The sequence below is a fragment of the Podarcis vaucheri genome, assembly GCF_965113315.1.
Source record: "Podarcis vaucheri genome assembly, chromosome: 17".
NCBI classification, from domain to species: domain Eukaryota; kingdom Metazoa; phylum Chordata; class Lepidosauria; order Squamata; family Lacertidae; genus Podarcis; species Podarcis vaucheri.
The window spans coordinates 6,139,071-6,152,482 of NC_138755.1; the positions used below are offsets into that span (position 1 = coordinate 6,139,071).

The following is a 13,412-nucleotide window of genomic DNA, read 5'->3' on the forward strand; positions in this document are numbered from 1 at the left end:
GAATTCTAACGTTCCTTGTATGCAGGTTTCAGACGAAGAACTTGGAAGAATGGCACATGCAGAAAATAAGACAAGGATTCCGGGATAATTCCTTGTTTCGCCCAACCGGGCTTCGTCAGCTGTGCCTACTCGTATTCTTGTATATGAGAGACATGGAACATGATACATAATGGATTCAGGCACAACCTTACTACCATCTTATAATTCCACCAGTATGATTGCACTAAATGATTGTTTTATCACTTTTAGGCATATCACCATGAGCTACTGGATGTCACATTTTCTACCATTAGGAATTGTGGGGCATATTATAGACTTACTTCTTTTCCCTCGTAAGATTTCTTAGCAGCCTTTCACCATATGGCAGTTTTGATGTAGTGAAGGGCCGTGGGGGCAGACAAAAGGGCCAACCAAAATTGTTGACCTTTTTCTTTTTTTAGGATTGAAGTTGTTGAAGTTTTAATGCTTCAATTGAAATAATAAAGTATTATGATTGGATATATTAATTGGATGTTTTTTTATTGGAAAATCAATAAAAATGATTTTTTTAAAAAGAAGTTGTTGAGGGTTTTTTTAGGATTTTACCCCAGAAAATAAACTGCCACAGGGTTAAACCGGATTAGGCCCCTGAAACGGACTTTGGACATGCCTGCCATATGGTCTCTGGGCAGGGCAGTTTACAACAGTAGAATATAGAATTATAAAAGCAGATAAAATGGTTGCAATTGTAAAAACATGTAAAGCCATTCCAAGTGGAACTATGCCTTCACTATTGTCAGGGAACTGACATCGGAGCTAGAGGCGGAGGGAAGGCTCTCAAATGATGCTGGAGAAGGGCCCAGCAGGGAGAGAGGCAGCTCAGCAGATGGGGAAGCAAATCAGCGCTACACCAGGGATATAGAGGGGCTGATGGGGGAATCAGCGAGAGGGCTCCAGGACTCTTCACCGGACACCAGCGGGGAGAGCACGGGTCCTCCGCTACCCACGCCCACCCTGCGCAGAAGACTTCTGCGCAGAGAGAGTAGGAGGAGACTGGGCGTCAAACAACTTTTATGTTGGAAAAGGTTTAAGAAACGCCCACTGACGGACTCTGCTAGCGACTGAGGCAGCCACGAAGGGCTGGTCCGAGACATTTGGGCAACTGAGGCAAACCACCAAATTCTGCCGCTTCCCTGCAAGGGAAGATGGGGAAGAAAGCTTCACCTGACCTCAAGGGAGTCTCACCTACCAAGATCTTACACACAAGAAGCTTGGTCAGTAGGGATGGAGACATTCCTTGGATATTTGGGGTCTAAGCTGTTGTAGGGCAGAGCTCTCCAAACTGTGTGTCACGACACGTTAGTGTGTCGACTGGAGTCTGTAGGTGTGTTGTGCGAACGCTCCCAGGGTTGGAAAGGGATTGGTGGTGGGGGTGTACAAAAATAAAATGAAAAAGGAATATCATTTATGAGGAATTTAAAAAAAGTTTAAAAAAACATTTGCCCCCCCAAAACCCGGAAGCCTTTATTCTAGGCATTTTGACAACAGATATCCCAAGTGATAAAAGAAGGGGATTCCTATACGCAACAACAGCAGTGAGAATGTTGATTGCGAAGAATTGGAAGGGAGAGAAAATTCCAACAAGAGAAGAATGGCAGATAAAACTTTCTGAATATCTGGAACTTGCAAAAATGACAGAAATAATCAGGAATCAAACAAGCCAAAAATTTTATAAAAGAGTGGGGATGCTATGGAGGGTACTTAAAAAAACATTGCTCCCAAATAAAATCTTTAGTGTGCTTTGATTAATTTTCACAAATTGCATGACCGATGGATAATATAGTGTATATAATGCTGATAATTGATAAGGTGAAAAAGGACGCAGTTAAAAAAGGAAGAAAGAATCCGCAGTGAGGCATATGGAAGTCACTGGAAAAATAGAAGATTATTTATTTACGATTGAAAGTTATGGAGGTATTGACTTTAAATTAATTTTGGGTGTTTTTTCATGACTTTTTCTTTTTTGTACTCTATGATATTTTTGATGATGAATGGAATAGATGTAATATCGAATGAAACCAATAAAGAGCATTGACGGAGAAGGGGAATGGAAAGGGCTTAGTTTAACCTCCGGTTTGCTAGTAAAACTGAATTACAGTGGTACCTCGGGTTAAGAACTTAATTCGTTCCGGAAGTCCGTTCTTAACCTGAAACTCTTCTTAACCTGAAGCGCCACTTTAGCTAATGGGGCCTCCCGCTGCTGCCGCGCCGCCAAAGCACGATTTCTGTTCTCATCCTGAAGCAAAGTACTTAACCCAAGGTACTATTTCTGGGTTAGCGGAGTCTGTAACCTGAAGCATATGTAACCTGAAGCGTGTGTAACCCGAGGTACCACTGTATTGTGTCGTGAAATGATGCATGTCTACAAATGTGTCACCAGCAAGGAAAGTTTGGAAAGCTCTGCTGTAGGGCTTTAAGCACTAATGTGAGGACCTCGAATTGCATTTGCAAAAGAACTGGCAAACCAGTGCTAGACTAGCGCGCACACTCATAAGCATTGCCTACACCTGCAATAGAATAAAGGGCTGGATCCTGAGGTGCCCTAGTGGGGTGTACCACTTCAGAACTGGAGTCTGGGGATGCTTTTCTTTCTTTTTAATGTCGCTGTACGCTGTGGTCTAAACAACAGAGCCTAGGGCTTGCCATCAGAAGGTTGGTGGTTCGAATCCCCGCGACAGGGGTGAGCTCCCGTTGCTCGGTCCCTGCTCCTGCCAACCTAGCAGTTCAAAAGCACGTCAAAGTGCAAGTAGATAAATAGGTACCACTCCGGCGGGAAGGTAAACGACGTTTCCGTGTGCTGCTCTGGTTACGCCAGAAGCGGCTTAGTTGTGCTGGTCACATGACCCAGAAAAACTGTCTGCGGACAAACGCCGGCTCCCTCGGCCAGTAAAGCGAGATAAACGCCACAACCCGAGAGTTGTTTGCAACTGGACTTAATTGTCAGGGGTCCTTTACCTTTACCTTTTAATGTGAAAGATTCCTGTCACTCCCGTAGGCTATAGAAGTATTATCGAGAGGTGGGAGAACAGCAGTTACAAGTACAGTGGTACCTCAGGTTACATATGCTTCAGGTTACATACGCTTCAGGTTACAGACTCTGCTAACCCAGAAATAGTGCTTCAGGTTAAGAACTTTGCTTCAGGATGAGAACAGAAATTGTGCTCTGACGGCGCGGCAGCAGCAGGAGGCCCCATTAGCTAAAGTGGTACCTCAGGTTAAGAACAGTTTCAAGTTAAGAACGGACCTCCAGAACGAATTAAGTTCTTAACCCGAGGTACCACTGTATGAGCTGTGAAGCAGAGAATCCCTGGTTCAGATCTCATCTCTCTCTACCACAAACTCACTTGATGGCTTTAGGGAAGCCACAAAGTGGGGGCAGGAAGTAGTGTTGTTGGAAAGCTGATAATGCACAATTTTTTCAAAAAGGAACGGCAATCAGACACGTTAGGCATATGTCTTTATTAAGCAGCATGTCAGGAACAGCACGTACACAAATTACAAAAGGATAGAATGTGCTGAAAACTGAAACCGCCCAAAGCAATTTAAAACACCTTCTTTTGGGCCGGAACCTCCTCTTCTGCGCCTTCATCTCAAGGCAGGTAATGCTTCCTTGCACCCTTGTAAATATAAGGAAAGCACTAGGATGTCTGAGCTATGTGACACTCCTGGGTAGCTCAGATGGGAGAGCATGGGACTCTTAATCCAAGGGTTGTGGGTTTGAGCCCCATGTTGGGCAAAAGTTACAATTCTGTGATCTGTGTCCCACAAAATCATTAATATGAGCTTTAAGAAAAGTTCTCTCTCTTTGTGCCTGTTAATGAGCTGAGGCAGATGCACAAATGAATTGTCACTGTATGGTACATAAGAGCCACGGGCTCCTTTGGAGAAACTGCCAGCGATACGCGGTGCAGGCAAGGAACAAAGCATGCTTTGTGTTTATTAGGCTTTTTCTTTTAGTGTGGGGTATCTGGTGGCGAATTTGCGCAGCTGGTAAAAAACAAAACACAACCCCATGAGCAGGAAGGCTCCCAAATGGCTTGCCATATGTCGAAGCAAATGCACATTACTATCTAAAGAGAGGATTTCCATATGACTATTGCCTAGAGTCTAAAATTAATCTATAAACACTGCATTCTCCTTCAACCTCAGTCTCCCTCATCTGCAGTATGGGTATGATAATAGCACTGAACTATCTAACATTGCATTAAGGTTAATGCTGAAGCCTTACAGCTGAAAAAGCAGGCAATGGTTGAAGAACGTTTATACCATAACAAATTTGTGGGTCTTTGTCGTGCCACAAGATCCCCCTTCACTTATTTCCACTCTCATTTCTTTTAATGTAACAGACTCATGGGAGTAGCGGCCTTTTGCGAGAGGAATACAAACGGGTCACTTTTAATATTTTAAAAGTGCTGTTTGAATAAATGCCCCAGGCATATATGGAGTGAACATCAAAATCAAGACCACTGAGGTTCACATCCAGCCTCTTTCTAGTTGATTTATTTGATTTATTTAACCCTTCATATGCCACCATCCCCATCTTTCCTCTATAGCTGCTCAAAGCTGCCAACATGGAAAAAAAAATAACTTTTTAAAAGTAAAGGCGGCACAATGAAAAATTAGCAAAATATTTTCCCACTCTCCCGATGACCGCGGTCCCCAAGGCAAGCTCTGCGGCTGGTTGCCTCTAAGTTTCATCAGTCAAATTTCATCAAAAGCTTTTTTTTTTCCCCTGCTGAAAGTGGGCGCAGGGAACGCGCCTGCGGCTGCAAGCAGAGTCAGAAGGGGGCGCTGTCGCCGCGACCTGCGGTTTCCAAGCTGCCGGATTCCTGCTCTCTCCAGCCACCTAAGATGCAGGCGAGGAAATGATGGGGCGATTTGCAGCTGCCCGGGCCTCTGTTGCAGCTCAGCTGATGGAGCCAGCAGCGCTGCGCGGCGACCCCTTGGCGATGCTCGCGGATGGGCAAATGGTACCCCTTCCTGCATTGCTAACATCACCATCCCCAGCAGCCGCCGGTGTCATTCCAGGACTGGGTCTGCAAAGCTCTCTTTCCTCCCTCCAGCAGAGGAGCGGTGTCTTCCCGGGAACTGACGGAGCTGGCGAGGAACAGACTGTGTCTGTTTGGGGCGCGCATATGCCTGGTATACAAAGCTGTGCGAACTGCTGGCTGCTCAGTGCCAGGCTTTGCAGGGATTAACACACTCTCTCGGTGCTTCCCTCCTCTCTCTCGCTGCCTGCACTGCTCTGGAGTCCTGCATGCCTACGTTTCTGCCTGCAGGGTGGTGCAAAGAACAGACCTGGCTTCGAATCCCCGATGTAAAATGAATAGGCAAGGATATGTCACTTTAAAGCAGGTGTTAGAAGCATATTCCCCACCCCACCCCACAACCCAGCAGTTTACCCCTCACAGAGTTACAATTCCCAGCAAACCTTTAACAAACTACAACACCCAGAATTCTTTGAGGAAAAAGAATGTGCTTTAAAGGTATAGGCAGGTCAGCAACTTTTTCAGCAGGGGGCGGTCCACTGTCCCTCAGACCTTGTGCAGGGCCAGACTATATTTTGAAGAAAAAAATAATGAACGAATTCCTATGCCCCACAAATAACCCAGAGATGCATTTTAAATAAAAGTGCACATTCTACTCATGTAAAAACACACTGATTCCTGGACAATCCATTGGCTGGATTTAAAAGGCGATTGGGCCAGATCCAACCTCTGGGCCTTAGTTTGCCTATGCATGGTATAGTGTAATGCAGCCCAAGTCTACCTTGCAAGGCTGCTGTGAAAATAAAATGAGATCATATCCACTTAAGGATATACATATATATACATATATGCCAACAGTGTGACGCGGCAGCTAAAAAAGCCATTGCAATTCTGGGCTGCATCAATAGGAGTATAGCATCTAGATCAAGGGAAGTAATAGTGCCACTGTATTCTGCTCTGGTCAGACCTCACCTGGAGTACTGTGTCCAGTTCTGGGCACCACAGTTCAAGAAGGACACTGACAAACTGGAACGTGTCCAGAGGAGGGCAACCAAAATGGTCAAAGGCGTGGAAACGATGCCTTATGAGGAACGGCTAAGGGAGCTGGGCATGTTTAGCCTGGAGAAGAGGAGGTTAAGGGGTGATATGATAGCCATGTTCAAATATATAAAAGGATGTCACATAGAGGAGGGAGAAAGGTTGTTTTCTGCTGCTCCCGAGAAGCGGACACGGAGCAATGGATCCAAACTACAAGAAAGTAGATTCCACCTAAACATTAGGAAGAACTTCCTGACAGTAAGAGCTGTTTGACAGTGGAATTTGCTGCCAAGGAGTGTGGTGGAGTCTCCTCTTTTGGAGGTCTTTAAGCAGAGGCTTGACAACCATATGTCAGGAGTGCTCTGATGGTGTTTCCTGCTTGGCAGGGGGTTGGACTCGATGGCCCTTGTGGTCTCTTCCAACTCTATGATTCTATGATTCTATATACTCACTATCTCTTCATTACTCTCTTCTCTACTTCTGCTTTGCAACTATGGATTCCACCTGTCAGTTATCCTTCTGTCTTCCTATTATCTACCCATTCCTCTCGGTTTCTATAGTAGCAGGGTGGAACATCTGGTGCCCGGGCCTAATCCTGCCTCCCAGGGCTTTCTAGAGGGCCTGCCACACCTCTTCCAGTCTGCCATGCCCACTGCGCATCATGTTCCAGCTCTCAGTCATGCCCTTGCACCCTTCCCTGCCTTATTCTTCCCACACTGAGATCAATTCTGCCTTTATTATGGTGCAGAGTGAGCGTTTGGTGGATCAGGTAGAAGGCACACCTGCATCTTTCTCATTTGAACCTATAATGCCTGTCATTCTACTACTTTAGCATCAGTCTCATACCCACACGAATTTCAGTAAACTAAATAACACTTACTTCTGAGCAGTAAGCCTAGGCATACTGTGCGCTTCGAGCGCTTCACATACAGTTCTGTGGAGTCAGGACAGCATTAGCAGGTTTCTACAGCATTAAAGTAGATCTAATGATGTGCACGGGACATGGGTGGCGCTGTGGGTTAAACCACAGGGCCTAGGACTTGCCGATCAGAAGGTTGGCGGTTCGAATCCCCGCGATGGGGTGAGCTCCCGTTGCACGGTCCCTGCTCCTGCCAAGCTAGCAGTTCGAAAGCACGTCAAAGTGCAAGTAGATAAATAGGTACCGCTCTGGCGGGAAGGTAAACGGCGTTTCCATGCGCTGCTCTGGTTTGCCAGAAGCGGCTTAGTCATGCTGGCCACATGACCCGGAAGCTGTACGCTGGTTCCCTCGGCCAATAAAGCGAGATGAGCGCTGCAACCCCAGTCAGTCACGACTGGACCTAATGGCCAGGGTCCCTTTACCTTTAATGATGTGCACACACATGTGGGAATCAGACTTTGGTGACTGGCAACTGAGTGCATGAACTGACATAACTAACACTATTGCATGTGTAGTGAGATAACATGAAACAGTCTCTGGTGTTATATTTGTGACGGACCATTCACACATGCAGATAGTCTTTGGATTTCGTACATCGAGTGATCCCCCTGCATGTTTGTGAACCAGGCCAAAATTCATTTCCGTAGTGTGTGCATAATTGTACCAATAAGTCAGTAGTTCTCAGCTTTCACAGTCGTGTGGCTGTATATTTGACTTAATCTTTGTGCTGTGTGCAAATGTGTCTTTGTCATTCACCCTTGCCTGACTGTTCCTCATTATCACATTGAAAGTGCAAGGTCACTTTCATTCTCACAACAAACAGTGGTGGTTTCATTTTCATTTCTTTTCTTTTTAAAAAGACGAGCTTCTTCAACCCTGCCTGCAAGCAAATAACTTTCGATTCAGAAGCCCCGATTTATCAACGGATCCCTAAGCATTCTGCACGTGTTCAGATACACGATTGTCATTTTAACCTCTTTTCTCCCCCGTCCAGTATTCAAAGCAGCTTCTGGGGTTCAAGTTGAACTACACTGTTTAGTATAACTTCTTATTCCATTCCCATTTTTTCGAATGGAGAAAGGCGGGATTGAGTGACATCAATCCACTGAGAGAGATTTGGAAAGCGGGTGGTCTCCCAGATCTACGGAACAATCAGTAAATCAATGATTTACTTGCAGCTAAAAAAATTGTGTAGGATCGGGATGAAGGAGTACTTGATATCGGCTGGATCTTGACCTTTGTTTTAAATGCCAGTGGCCAGCGAAGTCAAAACATATGCATATGCAGAGACCCCTTTCTTTCCCCTCCTCACCTGGTAATCGCAACCTACGTCTTCTCTCAGCCCCCCAAACACACACCTGAGAGTATAAACGGCAGGGTCTTCCAGGATTAAAAGGGCGTGGAGGGGCTTCCGAGGAGGAGAGACCCCCGCCCCCTCGCACATACATATACACGCAGCAGGGATGTTCAGATCTGTGTCTCCAGCGCCCGAAGGGTTAAAGCAGAGAGCAGGAGAATAAGGCGCGCACACGCGCGCACATGCACACACACACACACACACACCCTGACACACACACACACACACCCCGTCCGTCGGGGTGTGCAGCCAACAGCCATCCTGCGCGACAGCCGGCCTCTGCGTGTCTGTGTTTGTGTGAAAGTGGGAGACGCGCGCACGCGCCACCGGGGAAGAAGGATGACCCGCCAGGGGCCGGACGCGAGGAGGTAAACAAACAATAAGACCACCTCTCCCCCCCCCCGCATTCCCGCCCGCCGTGTCTCCGCCTCCCCCGCCCCATCTCGCCCTCCTGCTCGGAACCCCGGGAAGGAGATTACCCGAGACCCCCTTGTCGATGGGGCGGAAGAAAGCTGGCTCGGCCGGCTGGAGATGGGGTCGGCGCCGGGAGTGAAGACCCCGGCCACACATACACACACCTGGCTTGTTTACACGGCTAAAAGGAAAAGCCCAACCCGGATCAAGAGGGAATCCACATTGTCGGGTAGGAAATGGTAAGCATTCAGGGAGATGGGCAATTGAGGAGGGGGCCTCTCATTTATATATGTGTGTGTGTATATGTGAAAATATATATATATATCTGGAGTCTCTATTGTAGTTCCCTATCCACCCACCTTAAAAGTTTCCAGGGGGTGGGGGGGAAAACCGCTCACCCATCTATTTCAGGGTACGAGGTGGAATATTGTGGGGAGGGGGAAACAGCCTTGGCGGTGGGCCAACCCTCCAACAGTGTGCTGGGGCTGGGGAGAGGAGGAGGAAGAGATGAAAACAACACAAAGGGGCAGAATTGGGACGGGAAGACTTTGCGCTCCATAGGAATTCCTTAGCTCTGATCCAAGGGTTTTGTGTGTTGTGCATGTTCTGTAGGGGCGTCGGGGGACAAGGGATCGGAAACCACATCTTTATTTAGATTTAAAGTCCGCCCCTTTCCTATGTTTCAAGGCAGTTAAAGGCATGCATGTTTCTCTCGGCTATCCTGCAAGGCGGCGTAATTGTCAGCATTGCTCCCATTTTACAGATCGTAAATTAGCAAGGAGAGACAGGGGCTTGCCCAGCACCAGTACCAAGATCTGTGGCAGGGCTGGGATCCGTGGCCACAGCTCTGTTCAATGGCTGTAGTGCAGCCCCAGGTTTAGGAACTGTGGGGATGGGTAAGGACAGCAGACAGAAGATCTGGTAAAGCACATCGCTTTGCCTTTAAGCAAGTCCCCCAGAGTTGTGGCAGAGCAAAACCCCCAATCTCTCCTTATAGGACACCCTGGCAGGCCTGTCTAGACCACTTCCCACTCCTCTGCAGGAGAATCTGTGTGAGTTGGTGGGCATGATTAAGTATCAGCTGCTATATATGGTAATGTTGGTAGGGGGCATGCAGCGGAAGGGAGCCTTTCTCCCCACCTCTGGAGAGTCAACAGAGGGCAGAAACCTCATTAGATGGACAAATGACATTTGAGTGATACCTGGATGTGGACACTGTGACCTTTTCCCCTCCTCTAGTCAGGAAGCGGCTGTGATTTGGTGTGGGTTAGTGCATTCCTGGCATAATAACCCCTCCCTGTGCAGGAGAAGTGTCTGAACCTTGAGTGTTTGGGTGAAGGATCGCTGCATAAACAGCTCCTCTCCGCAGCCACCCCAGAAATAGAAGCCTTTCCGTCTTGGAGAAATAAACCTCTTGAATACACAGTTGCTCAGCCTTCGCCAAAGAGGCGGCTGCATCGCTCTGGCAAGACAAACTTGCACTTCCCATTTGTTTGGGTTTTTGGTGCTGGTTGGGAAGATACAATCCCCTTGTGAATTAACCTGACGCCGAGACCAAAACCACCCTCTGTAGTAACCAGGGCTGACACCGATCGCGGCAGGAACACACCCACCCATCTCATATCACACTGCGAATTAGCCACAGGGACCGGTTAAATATTGAATGAGTGAAACAGGGCAGAAAGCGGAATGAAAGGAGACCCAGCCTGATCAGGGGCAAAGCCTGCGGGAGACAGCGGGTCAACAGCTCAGCAGTGTGTGGAGGGGTGCCTGAGAATCGGGACCCCTGTGTTTGGAAGCCACCCAAACAGCAGGAGTAAATGAAGTCTAGGAAGACCAAGGCTGGACGAACTTCTGGGTCCTGTTCCCAACTGCAAAGCAATTGCTGGCCTAGTGCAGGGAGACTGGGAGCAGCTCTGCGGCAGGCTGACCTAGTTTAATTTACCGGGCTGGTGGTGAATCCCATCCACTCCTCTCCCCCACCCCCACTAAAACCGGTGGAAGAATCAATGGGATTTTTCTGTAACTAGAAAGCAGACACCAGAGGGGTAGACATGCTAATCTACTCCATCAAAGATAACAAGGACGCATGAAGCTCAAAGTGGTACAGATTTATTGTGGCATCACTTGAGTCCACTTTTGTCAGGTGCAGACATCATCCAATAACTTAACCAGCGGCTGGGGGCCAGGCCTGGGAACTGAGAGAGGGCTGAATCAAAGGAGAAACAAGCTAGAACTCCTGGATTTGAATGTGTGCGCCAGGTGTGAACCCTGGATCAAATTTGGATCAGGACCCACAAGCCAGTCCAGGATTTCCACCTCCAAAGGTTATTAGTAAGGACTTCAGCATGTGCCAGGGTGGGGTGGGGAGAACACAGATTTGGTCCAAGGCAGATCAGCTGCTTCTGTGTCGCTTCCTGGACTGTTCCATTCCTCCAGGGAAGCCAGGGAGGAAGGAAGCACTTGGTGAATTGCCTAGCAACTATCTAATGTTGTTACCATTGGGAGGGAAGGGTTGCAGGGATGTGGGTGGCGCTGTGGTCTAAACCGCTGAACCTAGGGCTTGCCGATCAGAAGGTCGGCGGTTCGAATCTCTGCAACGGGGTGAGCTCCTGTTGCTCGGTCCCAGCTCCTGCCAACCTAGCAGTTCGAAAGCACACCAGTGCAAGTAGATAAATAGGTACTGCTCCAGTGGGAAGGTAAACGGCGTTTCCATGCGCTGCTCTGGTTTCGCCAGAAGCAGCTTAGTCATGCTGGCCACAAGACCCAGAAGCTGTCTGTGGACAAACGCTGGCTCCCTCGGCCTATAGAACGAGATGAGCTGGGACCTAACGGTCAGGGGTACCTTTACCTTTATCTGATGTTGTTATCATTGGGAGGGAAGGATTGCAAGTTTGTGAGCTGGGTCCACTTGGTGGAAATTGTAGAGAGACTGGCCTGAAGCATCTAAAACCTACTGGAACAGGAAGTGCAGGAACAGGAAAAACTGATTATACAGTGAAGAAAGCTTTGGCGGGGGTAATGAGAGGAGAGAGGAGAACATATTTCAGAGGAGTTTATCCCCCCCCCGCCCCCGCTACAATTTCCAAACTACAGTTCACAGTGTTGTTGGGGAGAAGTTATGTGTCTTTAATGTGTGGTGTGTATGCAGCCAAGACTGAGAAGGAAACAATGCTTTTGTTTTAGTTGACTGTACGCACGCACCCGTGGGAGCCTTTTTGGCTGGAATGTGGGGTAAAAACCGTGTGTTTGTGTGTCTGTGTGTCTTTGAAGCTCAGAGGCTAATAGTTTTCACAAGTCCTTATGCAAGGTGCAGTCCAGGTCTCCGCTGTGTGTGGTGCATTCCACGCCCTGAGTGCTTTCCTTTTAAGCTGGACTTTTCATGTTCACGATCCACATTCCTTCATTCCCCTCCTCAGGGCGGGTCCAGGAGAAAGGAATCTGGGCCCAGGGAAGGGAAAGGAGACCTGTTGTAGAGGATTAGAACAGGAAGAAGAGAGCGCCCTAGACTTCTGCTGTGTTGTGTGCGGACGGTGGGTGAAAGGATTTAGAGAGTTAAGCCCTCCAAATGCAATGGCAGGGAGCTTTGAGGGGGCCCCTTGTCTCCTGATGGGAAGGGGCATTAGTGGGAAGGAGCAGGGAGAATTATTCATCCGGCGTCCCTCCCTGGTCTCCCCCTTTTTTCCCCTTTCTAAGCCGATTTAAAGTCAGGTGACAGCTTCTTCCCCTGCAAACTTTCTAATCCCAACTTCAATGGAAGAGGAAGGAGTGGGAGGCAGACGGATAAGTGGGAACCAGAGAAAGTACTTAGTGGTCTAATCCTCACGCCCCACCCCCCACCCCAACAGACCCCAAATCCTGGCTTCCACTCTCTTGGCCCAAATCACCTAGACTCACCAAAGGAGGGACAAAGCCTGTGGACATCTTGCTGGGCACTTTTGAGAGCAGAATGTGGGACCAGATGTTCTCAGCTTAGGTCTTTATAGAGTCCCAGATTCTTTCTTCTCCTGGGTCTCCTCCCTCTCCTCTTGGAAGTGCTTGATGGGAAAATGATGAAATCAGTTCACGGGGTAGGAAGGTAGCTCCATGGGGCCTCATCTTTATGACAGGAGGGTGGCCTCCAACATTTCTCCGATGAAAATAGGGATGTCCATCACCAGTGCTTTGCTTCTAGAAAAAAAGTGCCAGCGCTGTATACCCATGCAAAATCCCAGAAAAAAACCCCCACTGATAATAATTTTATCACTTAGATTCACTCTGTCCCCTTATATGTGATTTGGTATATAAATTTCCCCTTGCCTTTTTTGCTGGCCCATGTAGGACCAGCATGGATAGCTGGCTCGGGTGAATACCTGATGTTTCCGCCCTATATGGTCTTGATTTATGGGCTACTACTAAAATGAGGCTGTATTTTAAGCTGTATTTTAATTAACTGTTTGTTGTTGTTGTTGTTGTTCTATTACATTTTATTGCAATTCATATTTGGTGTTAGCCGCCCTGAGCCTGGCCCTGGCGGGGAGGGCGGGGCATAAATAAATTTGTTGTTGTTGTTGTTGTTGTTTATACCCCTGGGTTTTCCCAGCCACTCTGGGCAGCTTCCGTCATATATAAAAACATGACAAAACATTAAACATTAAAAAACTTCCTTCAGATGTCT

The 13,412-nt window shown here is 47.7% G+C and overlaps 1 protein-coding gene across 2 annotated transcripts in view; it reads left to right on the forward strand.

Moving 5' to 3' along the window:
* Positions 1–8,559: 8,559 nt before the first annotated feature.
* Positions 8,560–13,412, forward strand: part of CCDC120 (coiled-coil domain containing 120) — a 43,994-nt gene continuing 39,141 nt past the window's right edge. The window contains exon 1 of one of the 2 annotated variants that reach the window (XM_082205461.1): positions 8,560–8,709. The gene's annotated coding sequence lies outside the window, so the exon portion shown is untranslated. Of the gene's footprint in view, positions 8,710–8,808; positions 8,995–13,412 lie in introns of those variants that run through there. The other variant, XM_082205460.1, reaches the window with a different exon arrangement.